This window comes from Ochotona curzoniae, unplaced genomic scaffold (assembly GCF_017591425.1).
Source record: "Ochotona curzoniae isolate NIBS_2020 unplaced genomic scaffold, NIBS_Ocur_1.0 patch58, whole genome shotgun sequence".
In the NCBI taxonomy this organism is placed as follows: Eukaryota; Metazoa; Chordata; class Mammalia; order Lagomorpha; family Ochotonidae; genus Ochotona; species Ochotona curzoniae.
The window spans coordinates 1,362,329-1,377,856 of record NW_024467037.1 but is presented as its reverse complement, the minus strand read 5'-3'; the positions used below and the strand labels follow the sequence as shown (position 1 = coordinate 1,377,856).

Genomic DNA, 15,528 nt, shown 5'->3' with positions numbered 1-15,528 from the left:
TGACTCCCTGTGCATATTATAATCTGCATATGACCAAACTGCTTTGTTAAATGGCATCGTATTTATATTCAGCCTATGCATGCATGGTTTACATCATTTCCAGACTGCTTACAACTAGAATTGCATAGTCTAGCTAATATGATGTGCACGCTTTGGATGCCAGGCCTACACTGTGTTATTTAGGGAATCATGACAACAAAGAAAGTCTACACATTCAGCACAGGCATGGATACATCCCCTGAATATTTCCAGCCCCTGTTTCGCTCCGTAGATGTGGAATTCAAAGAGAAGCAGGGCCAACGCTATTTTGAATGTGTTTGGAACAGGCTATGGCCACCACCCCCAGGATTTTTGTAGTGGAGCCAGTTGGGCTTGAACTTCCTTTGGTTAATTTTTCGAGAGATGTCATTTCCTCTGGGAAGAGATTAGGATCCCGATTTCTCCAGCGCCAGGGGAGGGTGGGAGCCCTGAGATCCTGCTCCGGACTGGGAAGCTGAGAAATTCTGTGCTGTGACTGCAGAGTCTGGAGTTTCTGAGCAGAGCCGGGAGAGGTGTTGCTGTAAAAGCTTACCTGACTCTGGCATTTCCCCCATAGCCTTTTTTGATAAGGATTTTTCTGAACTGACGTGTTTTTTTTGGCCCCCGGAACCTTTTCCAGGTATGTGTGTTTATTTATTTACTACTTTTTAAATATTTGCTTATTTTTTTGTTGCAAAGTCATATATAGAGAGAGAGAGGAGAGAGAGAGAAGAAAAATACAAGTGGCAGCAAAGGCAGGAGCTGAGTTGATCTGAAGCCAGGAGCCAGGAGCCTCTTCTGAGTCCCCCACACAGGTGCCGGGTCCCAAGGCTTTGAGCAGTCTTCCACTGCTTTCCCAGGACACAAGCATGGAGCTGGATGGGAAGCAGGGCTGCTGGGATTAGAACCGGCGCTCACATGGGATTCCAGAGCGTGCAAGGTGAAGACTTTAGCTGCTAGGCTACCGTGCTGGGTCCAGCCCCTGCGTTTATTTTCAGATAGTTTTTACCTGGAGTCACCTTTCCAGCTCTGTCTTGGCAGCTAAGCTTTATGTATTATTATTATTATTATTATTATTATTATTATTATTATTATTTTGCAAGTGTAAACGTTGGAGAAAAATTAAGTTCTTCTGAAAAAAAAATCCTAAGAAAACGCTGAAAAGCAGAACAAAGCTTTTGTCTTCGCCCTTGGACACTAAGCCCTTGACTGGCTTGGATCGGCGCCACCCAGCCAGTCAACGGTTTGTCAACAGGAAGCTGGGGCGGCAGCCTTCCTGAGAGAGCCAGCGCCCAGCAGGGACTCCGGGGCCGGTGAGTGTGAGTGCGTATGTGTGTGTTTGGAGGGGAGGGGGTCTCTGCACCTGAACCCTGCCTCAGACAAGGGTGAGACTTTGGGAGGGCCAGCCTAGATCACAGTGCACGAGTGGGCAGGGAGGCTCAGCAGATCACCCTCGCCAACTCCCACAGCTGCCTACAAAGTTTCACTTCCTCGACTCCATCTTGCTAGCTCTTCTGGGGCGTCTGGTCCCTGGCAAGCAGGCAGCTCCCGGAGACAGGTTCCCTGACGGGCGCTGTGGGGCGGGCAGCTGGGTAGGGGTGGGCAGGCCGCAAGGTTGTGCAACCCTGAGGATGCCTTACCTATGGTTTGCCCCTTAGGCACCAGGTTGGGCGGAGCGCCCGGGCCCTAGCCCCCGCCCCCAGCCCTGATTCCCAGACGCTGGTGGGCTGTGGGGCTGCGAGGGAGATGAACCAGATCCTCTGCGGGATTAGTTTGGGGTTACCCCGAGCCTTGATCTGCCCCTGGGGTGGACTGTTGGAGCTCTTGCACCAGGGTTCCTTGCAGAAGTGAAAAGGAAAAAAGTTTTCACTGTAGTTGTTGTTAGCTCTAAATTAGCCAGGCAGGCTCTTACCTTTGCCCTGACCCTAGCCAGAGTCCTGTTGTTTTGCGACAGGGTGTTTCCCAGAGAGTTTCCTGTGGACTTTGTCAAGTTATGGGGAAGTTGGGGATATTTGGCAATACGTTTTCAAAGCCTTATTTTAAGGCTGCTCTTGCCACTCCCCTCGTCCCCTCCCCTTTTCCAATCCCCGTTAAAAGGACAAAGAAATGCAATGTGGTTTCAAGATGTTCTTGTCTGCCGGTCTCTGACCCAGGTTTATCTGAGACGCCCGGCACAGGGCATTCGCCCGCTGTTAGTTTTACTCTGTCATTCTCCTGTGTTGCAGTAGAACAAAGGCAGCTGACACTCCAGGCTAATGAACCTGCCAGACGAGGACGCCCTCCCAGGCCTTGCTGACACCTGCACCCTGAGCAGCTGCGCACCGTGGCCTGAGTGGCTTGCGTCGCTGGGGTGCAACCCCGGCTCCCCACCACCCTGGCTCTGGCATGCTTGGTGTGCTTTAGAAAACAGGTCGCAGAGGAGAGCAATGGAACTTTGAGTATTACCCCCTCCTCTGATGGTTCCCCGAGACCATCTTACCAAACAGTTCCGTGGAACAAATTTCTTGGCTCAAGTACAAAATTAAAAAAAAAAAAAAAAGCCACTAGAAAGGGGATTTTGAATGTTCCTGCCGCATGTTTTGGTTGTACTTGCTTTATTTACACCTTTCGGAGTTATGGGTCCTATGCTCTTTTCTGAGCACGTGTGTGTGCTTTCCGTTTTTGTTTGCAACCGACCTGTGAGCCCTCTTCCCAAAAGCTCTTTCCCAGGTGAATCCACCTGCTGGTTGAAAGTCTGGCAGACCTGGCCTGGAAAGTCACGGGGAACTTTTCTCTTTTTTTAAAAAAACTTTGTCAGAACGCCTCAAGGAACCCGAAAAGGAAGTTAGTTGGCCAGTCTGTGACACGCACTGTCTGGGTGGCCTGTAGATCACAATGAAGCTTCCCTGAGTGCCACCTAAGTCCCCTGACTACACAGGGGAATTTGGACACCGAGAGGCGCACGCGCACGGCCACGTGGGTCTCCTACGCCAGGGCGTGGGAATCGGGGAGTGTCTAGTTTGGCCAGATCTGGGCGCCTCTTCTGGGCAACCGCGTCACCCGGTGGGGCTGCGCGGAGGAGGAGTACGTGGCTTCACAAGCAGGCGGAGGTTTCCGGACCCAGCCTCCCGAGGCAGCAGGTTGCAGCATGCAAAGCCTCTTCCTAGTTTCTGTTCTGGTCAGACCCGTTTCTGGTATGCTGGTTTGCTTCAGCCGTGGTCGCCAGCGTGTGCGGCGAGGGTGGGAGTCGTCCTGCCGCGCGAACCGGCCAGAAGAACCGGCGGCCGGCGGCTCCGGTGTGAGTAGCTAGCTGTCCTCTCTCACCACCAGCCCCAGTTCTCCGGGTAGAGCTCGCCCACCCCCCACTCCGCTCCCTGCTTCCCACCCTTTCCCGGAGGTCTGTGCTACCTTCAACTACCTGGGCGGGAAGGATTAGGTCTCCCGCTGTTTGCCCCTCCAGTGGAGCCCCCTAGGCACTGCAGGTACTGCGACTCTTGTTTCTTTTTAAATCCCAGGAAGGAACTCCAGGGAGGGATCCCCGGAATGGAAGTCTCGCTATTTCTATTGTACTGAGCCCCAAAGATTAATTAAACCCGTGTTCTTAGCTGGAAGTATAATCCTACCAGCATCAGCTGAGCTTCTCTGCATTGGGTCCGCTCAGTAGCTGTTTGACAGGGCCAGTTTCACGCTGCTTTTTGTGACCGTTTTTATTAGAATTACCTGGACTCAGACTCATGCGAGGGTAAATACAGCGTCCCTCCCATCCAGTTTTTAGTTCATTTCCCTAGAGATAACCAATAGTTTACTGTTTTTTTTTATTCCCCTCTACATTTGTGCACTCAAATATAGTTTGCTCCCTTCCACAAACTGTGGTTCAGAACCTGTGTGTGTTCTACCAATATGTCTTGTTTGTTCTTTTATATTAAACTTTGTTTCAGATGCAGAGGGAGAAATTGATGGATGGACTTCTCTTTCATCTCCTAGGTCACTGCTCAAATGCCCCAGAGGGGCTGGCAAGTCAGGCCAGGTCTCCCAGGTAGGTGTCTGGGAACCAGGTGCTTCGGCCATCACCTGCTGCCTCTCCAGTGGGCATTAGCAGGAAGCTGGAATCAGCAGGGCTGGGACTCCAACGCAGGAACCCAGCATAGGATGTGGACATCCCAGTTGGTGGCTGAGCTGACTGCTGCAGAAGGCACTTGCTGCTCCCACCTGTAACTCAGTCCCCCTCTGACATCAATGTTTCTACAGAGAGATTTATTTTTGTAGTAACCACTCACTTTGAGAATGCATGTGTGCAGTGTGTTTCATTCATCTGCTTGTCCGGGGACCCTCTCTGTTTTTTCTGCCTCATCCATTTTTGGCTGAGAGAAGTGTTTCTTTGGCCTCATGCACGTGTGAAATGTGCATTCTTCCTAGGTAAATTGGCTTGTTCTCCCACCTTTAGTCCCTTGTTTTCTATGTTTGTGCTTTTTTCATGGTCTCTGTTTCTGGCCACTTGGTCATTTAACTTTTGGGTCAAAGCAAACAGCTTCTTCATGATTTTCCTTTTATGAGCCATACTGAGTTGTGGTCTTCAGTTATTGAATACCCAGGAAACTCCGCTGATTGAGTACCATATTCATCAGCGGATTCGAGATGGCTTTTTTCTTTGCAGTGAACTCTTCATTGGAGAAACGAATCTGTCACCATTTATCAATATACTTCAGTTTTTCAATGAAATTAAAAAATCCTCTCCTAGCTACTTGGTCCAAGATTTATTTCTTTGTTTATTAAATTGTGTATGTTTGAATGGCAGAGTTACAGAGAGAGAATCTTTAATCTGCCATTTTACTCCCCAACTAGCTGCTCTAGCCAGAGCTGGGTCAGTCAGAGGTCAGCAGCCTAGAATTGCATCTGGGTCTCCCTTGTGGGCGGCAGGTAACCCAAGGACTTGAGCTCTCTTGCATCACTTTCCCAGGCACATTAGCAGAGAACTGAATAGGGAGTGGAGCAGATGGGACTGGAATGTGTGCTTGTATCACAGGTAGGGACTTAATGTGTTGTGCCACAGTGCTGGCCCCTCAGAAGTAGTTTCAAAGCCAACAGTCTTCACCATAAAATAGGCACGAGACAAACCTCTTGCTGGACTAACATCTGGTGAGAGAACCACATTCTCTGTGACAATGACAGACTAAGTTCAGAGCTGAATTAAAAAAAATTCCTGGGTCCGGCTCAGTGGCCTAGTGGCTGGAATCCCACATGGATGCTGGTTCTAATCCCCGCAGCCCAGCTTTCCATCCAACTCCCTGATTGTGGCTTGGGAAAGCAGTGGAGGATGACCCAAAGCCTTGGGACCCTGCACTCCTGTGGGAGACCTGGGAGAAACTCCTGGCTCCTAGCTTCAGATCAGCGCAGCTCTAGCCATTGCAGTCACTTGGGGAGTGAATCATCAGATGGAAGATCTTTCTCTCTGTCTCTCTTCCTCTTTGTATATATGACTTTCCAGTAAAAATAAATAAAAATCTTTTTAAAAAGTTATTAATAAAAATCTTGTGATAGAACATGGAGAATATATATAGCACAAAGCTTTACCCCCTTAACCCAAAGAATGTATGTCAGCTGTTGTTGAGCTAGGCTTGTTATAACCTAGTTGGATATGATTTAACCTCAATGAGAATCAGTGCATCCTTTTAGCACCCTATGTACCTAACATACATAGGCCCCAGGAATCAAGGAACTAGAAGGAGGAACCAGGTAAGGGAGCAGAAATAGGTAGCAGGTAAACAGGTGCCAGGAGTGGCAAGGTAACTGGAGAAAAAAATTGTTTCTTTTCTACTGGTCTGCATTTTCCCATGGCAAATAGGAAGTTGTTTCTAGAATCAGAAAAAAATGCCATTAAAATAATTTTAAAAGCTTTATATTCCCACAGTTATACACATATTGTGATTTTTCAACAAAGCTATCTTGTGAAGGACTTGACCCTTTGGCTATGGTAGGGCCCATTGTATAAACAGAGAAAATGCATTACCAGGTTCCAGTGGTCAATTTAAGTCAGTTTTGTCTTGATACATTTCACGGAATATCTGTTAAATGTGTTTTAGGGCCCGGAGCGATGGTGCAGTGGTTAAGGTCTTCACCTTGCACGCCCGGGATCCCATATGGGCACCGGTTCTGATCCTGGCAGCCCCGCTTCCCATCCAACTCCCTGCCTGTAGCCAGGGAAAGCAGTCGAGGACGGCCCAAAGCTTTGGGACTCTGCACCCACGTGGGAGACCCGGAAGAGGCTCCTGGCTTCGGATCGGCATAGCATTGGCCATTGCGCTCACTTGGGGAGTGAATCATCGGATGGAAGATCTTCCTCTCTGTCTCTCCTCTCTGTATATCTGCCTTTCCAATAAATAAATAAATGTGTTTTTTAAACGTGGCTTAACTGATATTTAGATAGATAGGATGTTTCTTGAGCCACATGATTGGAATCCTTTTTTTTTGAAAGATTTATTTATTTTTATTGGAAAGGCAGATATACAGAAAGGAGGAGAGACAGGGAGGAAGACTGCAATGGCTGGAACTGCGCTGCCCTGATCTGAAGCCAGGAGCCGGGAGCTTCTTCTGAGTTTCCATGCAGTTGCATAGTCCCAAGGTTTTGGGCTATCCTTGACTGCTTTCCCAGGCCACAAGCGGGGAGCTGGATGGGAAGTGGGGCTGCGGGGATTAGAACCAGCATCCAAATGGGATGTAAGTGCATGTAAGGTGAGGTCCTTTAGTGGCTAGGCCACCACACAGGCTCGATCAGAATATTGTGATGAAGAAATGTTCCTGTTCCTATCACTGTCACCTGAGGGTATGTAGCCGAAGATGATACCGCATGATTTAAATACCTAGAAAAAATGTGAGTGAGCCAAGCTTGAAACTAAGATCTGGTCCTTGAGTTCCAGCTTTGCACGGCGATTTAAACTATTGCTTGAACTGGGGCAGCTTGACCTGCTGCTGTTTTTCTTGCCATGGAAATTTAAAACTTGGTAAATTGATGAGCTCTGCAGATATCTCATGTTTACCTATGATTTTACCTTGTTGAAGAGTGCTCACAGCAGCAGTTCATGGAAGATAAACTGTTTATCAAAATTAGGTGCTGTGGTGTTGCTGGTAAAGCTGCTGCATGTGGTGCCTGTACCCTCTGTGGGCGGGAACTGGGTTGAGTCCTGGCCTGTATCCTATGGGTGGATGCTGGGTTGAGTCCTGGCCTGTATCATCTGTGGGTGGGTACTGGGTTGAGTCCTGGCCTGTATCATCTGTGGGTGGGAACTGGGTTGAGTCCTGGCCTGTACCCTCTGTGGGTGGGAACTGGGTTGAGGCCTGGCCTGTATCCTCTGTGGTTGGGAACTGGGTTGAGTCCTGGCCTGTATCCTATGGGTGGGTACGGGTTGAGTCCTGGCCTGTATCCTCTGTGGGTGGGAACTGGGTTGAGTCCTGGCCTGTACCCTCTGTGGGTGGGAACTGGGTTGAGTCCTGGCCTGTATCCTCTGTGGGTAAGTACTGGGTTGAGTCCTGGCCTGTATCCTCTGTGGGTAAGTACTGGGTTGAGTCCTGGCCTGTATCCTCTGTGGGTAGGTACTGGGTTGAGTCCTGGCTGCTGTACTTCCAATTCAGTTTCCTGGGGAAGCAGCAGAAGGTGGTCCAAGTGCCCTGCACTCACGTGATAGGAGCTCCTGGCTCCTAGCCCCACTGTGGCCATCTGGGGAGTGAAGCTGTACATGCAAGATCTTTCTTTCTTTCTGTCCCTTTCCACTTCTTTGTCTCTCTCTAACATTGTCTTTTAAATGAATAAAACAAATCTTTAATTAATAAATTAATTTGCAGTTATTTTATTTTGATGATCTTTATATAGTTGATTAGGGCACAAAGGGTCAAGGGCTACAGGAAAGTGGGTAAGACCATTGTTTCCACATTCTCTATTTATTTGCTTATGTATGTATGTATTTGGGGTAAGGGGAGAAATAAAAGAAGCCCCACCCAGCCTCCCACCCCTCCCAGGTCCCCAGTGTGGAGCATGCTCGGTGGGTCCTGCTCAAGTGGTTTTGGTCTTTAACACTTCTGAATTGCTGCCAATCTCGCCATTCCAAGCTTGATGAAATCTTCCCAGAATCCCCTGGCTGACATGGAATAAAACAAATCTTTTTTAAAAATTCATGAAAATGTGTTACTTGGGAAGCCAAATATTCTTAATGCATATTTTTAGCTAAAACATATAAAATATGTTTTATGCTAAAACATATTTTATTAATCATAGCATTGGAAACTGGGTTGTATTTATGCTTTGGCCTCAGTTATTATTGCCTAGAGTCTTCTATATGATGCTGAGTTTGTATCTGAATCATTATAGAAATGAAAACCCATATTAAATTCTCTTATTTTCTAACTTCATTTTAAATATTTTAGAGGACTAGAATGGCATATCATGCAATTTTAGGTTTAGGATGAAGGAGGATGGAAGAGGAAAGAGACATTTACTATACATTATATTAGCTGATCCAATTGCTGCACATTCAGCCAGTATCTACAGGTTGACATACAAATTGAAGTGAAAGATAGGTCTGTATTGTTCATAGTGAACACAAATAAATTAAAAAATATATTTGGGCCCAGGATCCCACATGGATGCCGCTTCTAACCCTGGTAGGCCCTGCTTCCCATCCAGCTCCCTGCTTGTGGCCTGGGAAAGCAGTCGAGGACGGCCCAAAGCCTTGAGACACTGCTCCCACATGGGAGACCTGGAAGAGGCTGCTGGCTCCTGGCTTCAGATTGGTTCAGTTCTAACCATTGTGGCCACTTGGGGAGTGAATCATCAGATGGAAGATCTTTCTCTCTGTCTTTCCTCCTCTTTGAATATCTGACTTTCCAATTAAAAAATAAACCTTAAAAAATTAAAAAATAGATTTACTTACTTTTTGAAAGGTAGCGTCACAGACAGAAAGTGAGAGAGAGCGAGGGAGCAAAGTGCTGGCTTTCTCCCCCAGTACCTTAATGGTCAACGCCGTGCCAGACTGAAACCAGGAGCCTGGAAGCCCATCTGGGTCTCCCATGTCACTTAGGCCATCCCCCTACTGCCTTCCCTGGCTCATAAGCAGGGAGCTGGATCAAAACTGGAGCAGCTGAGACTTAAACTAGTTCCCTTATGGGATACCAACATCACAGGTGGCAGCTTAACCCACCACACCCCAACTTCGCTGCCTGAAAGACTTTCTAAAGTACTTCCGTATTGATATCTCTCTGGGCCTTCCCAGGTCCGGTAATAGTTCAGGTTTGTGCATACTTTCTGCAGCTTGTAAGACAGGCTTTTCTCCGCTGCTGTCCCAGTTGGTGGTTTGCAAGAAAGTCACATTTGTTTTCCTGCTGTGGCTCAGTGGAGGTGACTGCTCCTGGTGGAGAGCAATACTAAGAATGGAATGTTCAGTATGTGTTTGGCGGCTGAAGTGGAGATTACAGGGAACACCAAGTGCCAGAGGCTTTTGAGGCAACATTGACTTTTTGTGAGGAAAGCTGAGAAACCTGGCTGACATAAACCATGTTTTGTTGTGGTCTTAGGCAGCTAGTTCAGGGTCACAAGCTTGGAAGCCACGCCTCTCCCACCCACATAATCCTTTCTGCCCACCTGTGAGGCTCACCTGTCATCACCTGGTCCTGAGGGGGCAGTATTGTGTTGTTGCATAACCCTCACAAGCCCCTTAAAGGCACATGATAGGGGCTCGCTGTCTTGGTCACGTGCTTAGGTCGCTCTTACTCTCTGGCTTCCAGCAGACAGATTCTGGGTGTTACCAGAAAAGCTTGGTAGGTTCTTTCCTCAGCTTAATACCAGAATAAGGAGCCAGGACCAGGTTACAGACAGAACAGTTTTAGTTGCAAAGTGACCAGGTGAACTTGGAAAGAAGAGGGAAGGGAGGCACCTCCCAAGAGAGAGCTGGAAGGTGGGGTGCCTCTTGAAAGGAGAGAGGGAGCGACACCCAAGGCTTACGGGAGGGTCTTGGGATTTTAAGCATTCCCTGACATGTCCTTATTGGTCAGAAACCTTCAGGTAAAACATTCCTCATTGGTGGTCTCTTAACCAATTAAGAAATGGGTGGGCAATGCTTGTGCCACCCACTTGAAGGTGTGGCCAAGATTTCAGCAGGTTTGGAGGTCCCAAGAGGGCAGGTAATCCCTGAACATGGCCCTTGTGAGTCTGTATTCCTCACCCTCTGTTCACTGCTTGGGTGAGTCAGTGAAGATGCTAATGCTAAGATGCTTTGTATTTCTAATTTGTGTACTTTCAAGAGTTCCAGGAGAGGTGAGGCCTAGCAGTAATGGAATGTGGACAGAGAAGCCAGGAAAAGGTGAATGTTTGCAGCTTTGTACTGTGTCCACGTTGTTTGCTGCATGTCTCTTAGATAACTTATTGCTGCGGAAGCTGGAACTTAGGTTTTCAGTTTAATGGAATGCACTTCACGGCAATGACCATTTATTCCTCTCAGGGTTTTGATTCAGACTGGATTGCCACATGGACTTGTCATTTGCTAATTTCTAGTGGGTCCTGTTATCACCAAGCTTGGTTAATAAAGACTCATTAATACATTCTAGACAAGTCTGGTATGATCTCTCTTGTATGCTACAACAGTTTCACTGTTACTTGTTAGGGTTGGGGCAGGGTGTTGGGAGGTGTGTTTGGTACTTTCCAAGAGGTTTGTATGCAATACAGTGGCAGAACATGGTGGTTCCTGCTCAGTCAGTGTGGGAGATGTCCACCTGCAATGAAAGCCCAGAAGGCCTTTGCCGGGCAGGTGAAGGGCAGAGGATAACTCAGGCAAGGTGCAGAGATCTGGTCAAGGACTTCTTGTTGAGGTTTGCTTGAGGTTCAGTGTGTGGAGTGGGTGTTATTGAGGAAGGGGTCCTGGGCCAAAGTGAGTGCAAAGAAGGTGGAACCTATCATGGGAGATGAGGAGTGAAGAGAGGCCCAAGGAGCGGGCCTGGAACTCCATTTTGGACTCCCACATGAATGGCAGTGACCTAAGTGCTTGAGCTATCTTTTGCCCCATTCCCAGGCACGTTAGCAGGGATCTGGATTGGAGGTGGAGCAGTAGGGACTGGTACTGGTGCTCTGGTGCAGGATGCCAGGAGTGCAAGCTGTCACTTAACCCCCTGTGCCATAAACAACACCCATCCCTCTGGCTCACACTGTTTTGTTTTTTTTTGTTTTTTTTTTTTTTTTGCTATAGCATCCACTGCTAGCAGGAACATTTTGGACATGTTTCATAAATCTGTCTGCAAGTTTTTCTTAGAAACAAAATTTTTATGTCATGGAATAATGTATGTTTTCAACTTTACTAGCTATTGCTAAACTCTTCCTTAAATAGATTTATGTGAATTTCTTCTTGAAATATCCTAATCATCTTTTGTTACCTTAATTCTGTATACTTTATTGATTTTAGTGCTATTGTGAATAGTATTGTTTTGAAATATACATTTCTTGCCTCCATATTGATAATATATAGAAATATAGCTGACTTATTTCTTGATCATGTATGTCAAACTTCAACTTTTTATCATTTGTTTGTCAATACACTCTTGAGTGTGCTCTGTGCAAAATCTTGTCTGTCAATATACTTTGTTTTCTAGTGTAGGAAAATCCCTTTTTTGTATTTTATTTTAATTTTAAATTATTTTTTAACAGATTCAATGTGATTTATAGATCAAATTCTAAGAACATATTTCCTCTCTCCCTCCCACCCTTCCTCCTTTTTCTACCCTCTTCTTGCCTTTTTTTTTTCTTTTCAGATTTCATGTTCTAAATGTATGTTACAATAAAAAGGCATAGTATTTCACCAAATAAGAAGCTTACCAAGTCAAAAATAAAAGATCTTATTTTAGTGGGAATACAGACAATGGCTATAAACAATAATGGAAAAATGACTCATAAGTGAAATTTAAAGTGATTACCTTAAAGATCAGTAACATTCTTAACCATTGATTTGACAAAGGCATAAAACAAAATTTTACAAAACTGTACTTGCAGCTACACAGACATTTCTTTTTTCTTTGCTTTTAAAGTCTTAGCTCCTGTGTATTTGGGAGAATACGGTTTTGGTTTCAGCACTTGATCTCTACTTGGTTTTCTTTGCTTTCTGTGCTGACTCTATCTGTCCATACATTGTAGAAGAGGAAAGACAAGCACCTGTATCTTTGCTTCATGTTTTATTTTTTAAGTGAATGATTCTAACATGTTACTGGTAAATACAGTATTTGCTTTGAGTTTTTCTTTTTTTTTGTTATTTTTTAAAGATTTATTTATTTTTATTGGAAAGGCATATATACAGAGAGGAGGAGAGACAGAGAGGGAAATCTTCCATCCAATCATTTACTCCCCAACTGACTGCAATGACTGGCGCTGCGCCGATCCGAAGCCAGGGTCCAGGAACTTCTTCTGGGTCTCCCACATAGGTGCAAGGTCCCAAGACTTTGGCAGTCCTTGACTACTTTCCCAGGCCACAAGCAGGGAGCTAGATGGGAAGTGGAGCTGCCGGGATTAGAACTGGCATCCATATGGGACCCCAGCACTTCCAATGAGAGGACTTTAGCCGCTAGGCCACTGTGCCAAGCCCAAGTTTTTCTTTTCTTTTTCTTTTTTTTTTTTAAAGATCTATTTATTTTTATTGGAAAGGTCGATGTACAGAGAGGAGGAGAGACAGAGAGGAAGATCTTCTATTTAATGATTCACTCCCCAAGTGACCGCAATGGCCAGTGCTGCGCCAATCCGAAGCCAGGATCCAGGAACTTCTTCCAGGTCTCCCATGTGGGTGCAGGGTCCCAAAGCTTTGGACCTTCCTTGACTGCTTTCCCAGGCCACAGGCAGGGAGCTGGATGGGAAGTGGAGCTGCCGGGATTAGAACCAGAGCCCATATGGGATCCTGGTGCATTCAAGGCAAGGACTTTAACCACTGTGCTACCGTGCTGGGCCCTGAGTTTTTTCCTTTTTATAGTTTTCTTTTTTACAATCAGTTAGGCCATTTGTAAATTGCTGTCTGGTAAATTAAGTCTTTTGCTTTTAATCTACACATGTTGGGTTTTTTTTTTTTTTGCAGAAACTCACAAGTCTTGTTATTTGGAATCTCTTTTTCAGGAATGTAGTGTAGCTCTCTGTTTCTCTAGGTCCTTAGCAATAACTTTTCAGTAATTTGAGGGTTGTTTGTTTGTTTTCACCATTAAAGTCTACAGCATCTTTTGCTAGGGTCATTCTTGTTTGTTGTATCTATAGATGCTGTTATACACAATCAATCTTAACTGTCACTGTGACTTTAACCTTTCCCTGCCTCCCTCCCTCGCTCCTCCCTTCCTTTTTTGCTCCCTCCCTTCCTTCCTGCATCCTCTACTATCTTGCTCACTTTCTTACCTCTCAGCTGTGTATTTGGGCAAATGCTCTGTAGGTTTTACTCAGCATCTCTGTCTATCTGCACCAGTTTTTCAGATCATCCAGACAAGCTGTCTCAACCTCAGCTCTGTGGACACTGTTGGCTGCATAATTCTTGGCGGTCAGGGATGTGTGTGGTGGGATGTTCAGCAGCAGTTCTGGTCACTCTGCACTGGGTGCCAACACCTAGGCATGAGAGCCAACAACACTCCCGGACATTGTCACTTGGTCCCAGAGCAGTAAAAATCTCCCTTGGGTGAAAACCTTTGATCTGGCCTGTCACAGCACAGAACTTTCCCTTATTTCCTTGGACTAATTATAAGTTTTTTTTTTTATTTGAGCAATCTTTGTTTTGTTTATTTGAAATGCGGAATTACACAGAGTGAGGGAGAGACAGAAAGACGTACCATCTGCTGATTCCCTCCTCAAACAGCTGTAACAACTAAGGCTGGGCTAGGCTGAAGTCGGGAGCCAGGAGCTTCATCTGTGTCTCCTACTTGGATGCAGAGAGCCAAGCACTTGGACCATCCTCCACTGCCTTCTTAGGTGCATCAGGGAGCTGCGTGGGGACTGAAGCAGCTGGGACTTGAGCCAGCACCTGTATGGGTTGTGGGCTTCTCAGGCTGTGGCTTTACCCACTACACCACAACGCTGACCAAGATACTATTATAAGTTTATTTCAGATGTAGATTCCTCGACGTGAATACTGTTTGCTTTGTCTACTGTCATGGTGATCTCTGTTTCTGTGCGTAGTCATTTTTAAGCATGAGCCTACCTCCAGTGAAGTTCTTCGCTCGATGACTCTTGGCTCCTGGGTCTTGATGGGAGTTTTATGGGAGTGGTTTTGGGTTTGCCCTTGAAGATCTTATGAACTTTCCTAATATCAGAGTGGTGTTTATGTTAATTTCGAAGCAGTGGTTGTTTGAATCCTAGTCTGAATGCTGTCTTTGCATGACTTCCTTTTTCAAATGCCAGCCCCCTCTAGCCACAAATAACTGCCCTGACCACCCCCAGCATACTCACAGTATTTTGCTGCACTTGCTATAGTTTTTTTTTTTTCTCCTAGTGTGGCAGATGCTGCCACTGAGTAATTAATTTGGATTTGGCTGCCAAGTAATACCAGAGAAGAAGACAGCTGGGCACAGTGCTCCTGCAGAGTGTGCGTGACTGGCAGAGAGCAGTTGTGGGTATAATGGTTGGAAGAAATGAACTGAGCAGAAAATGTTTTTGTAAAGCGATTCCTGACTTGTGTTAACTCTTGAAGGCTTTGCTGTAACATTAACAAACTAGAAGATGACATTAGAAACAGAGAATTGAACAGATGTTCATTTCTAATAGCTCTGTTTGATTCTCTTTCAGATGTATATGTATCTGATATATAAAAAATATAGAGAAGTATAAATATCTATATGTACATATAGATAATAAAAATATATTTTGTAGGGCTGATTGATGACCATAATTGTGAACAATATTGCAAATTGATCTTTGGTGAGTTGTGGAGGAAAGGGACTTGATTTCCTTTTTGTCAAAACTGGCAGTCTAAAGTCCTGTTTACCTGTGAGTGGAGTTCAGATTTTAGCTTTCCAAAACACATAAAAGTAGCATTTAGCTTTCAGAGGTTTTTGTGTGTGTGTGTTTGTTTTTAAGAGTACTGGTCTTCCTCCTGTCACTGAGCTATCATGTTAGCAAATTTCAGTCCTTCGGTTATTTACAGACTGCCATATGTAAATCCAGTTTGAATGGCTGGTGGAGGAATTGACAGCCACAGCAAAAGCACATGGATATTTAGATACAAATAATAAGTTAAATAAATTTGCATAGAAATGCAAAGCAACCACTAGCAACTTAGAGTTGGGTTGTTTTTCCAATCATTTCCTACTAAGATTAGGGTTTTTTTTTTTTAGATTAATTTATTTTTATTGGAAAGTCAGATATACAGAGAGGAGGAGAGACAGAGAGGAAGAACTTCCATCCGATGATTCACTCCCCAAGTGACCACAACGGCTGGTGCTGCGCTGATCCGAAGCCAGGAGCCAGGAATCTCCAGGTCTCCCGTGTGGGTGCAGGCTCCCAAGGCTTTGGACTGTCCTCGACTGCTTTCCCAGGCCACAAGC

At 45.7% G+C, this 15,528-nt stretch overlaps 1 protein-coding gene across 3 annotated transcripts in view; it reads left to right on the top strand.

The window, feature by feature from the left end:
- The first annotated feature begins 1,256 nt into the window (after positions 1 to 1,256).
- Positions 1,257 to 15,528, top strand: part of LOC121168119 (CASP8 and FADD-like apoptosis regulator) — a 40,004-nt gene continuing 25,732 nt past the window's right edge. The window contains exon 1 of one of the 3 annotated variants that reach the window (XM_040997911.1): positions 1,257 to 1,331. The gene's annotated coding sequence lies outside the window, so the exon portion shown is untranslated. Of the gene's footprint in view, positions 1,332 to 3,940; positions 4,414 to 15,528 lie in introns of those variants that run through there. The other 2 variants (XM_040997909.1, XM_040997910.1) reach the window with 2 other exon arrangements.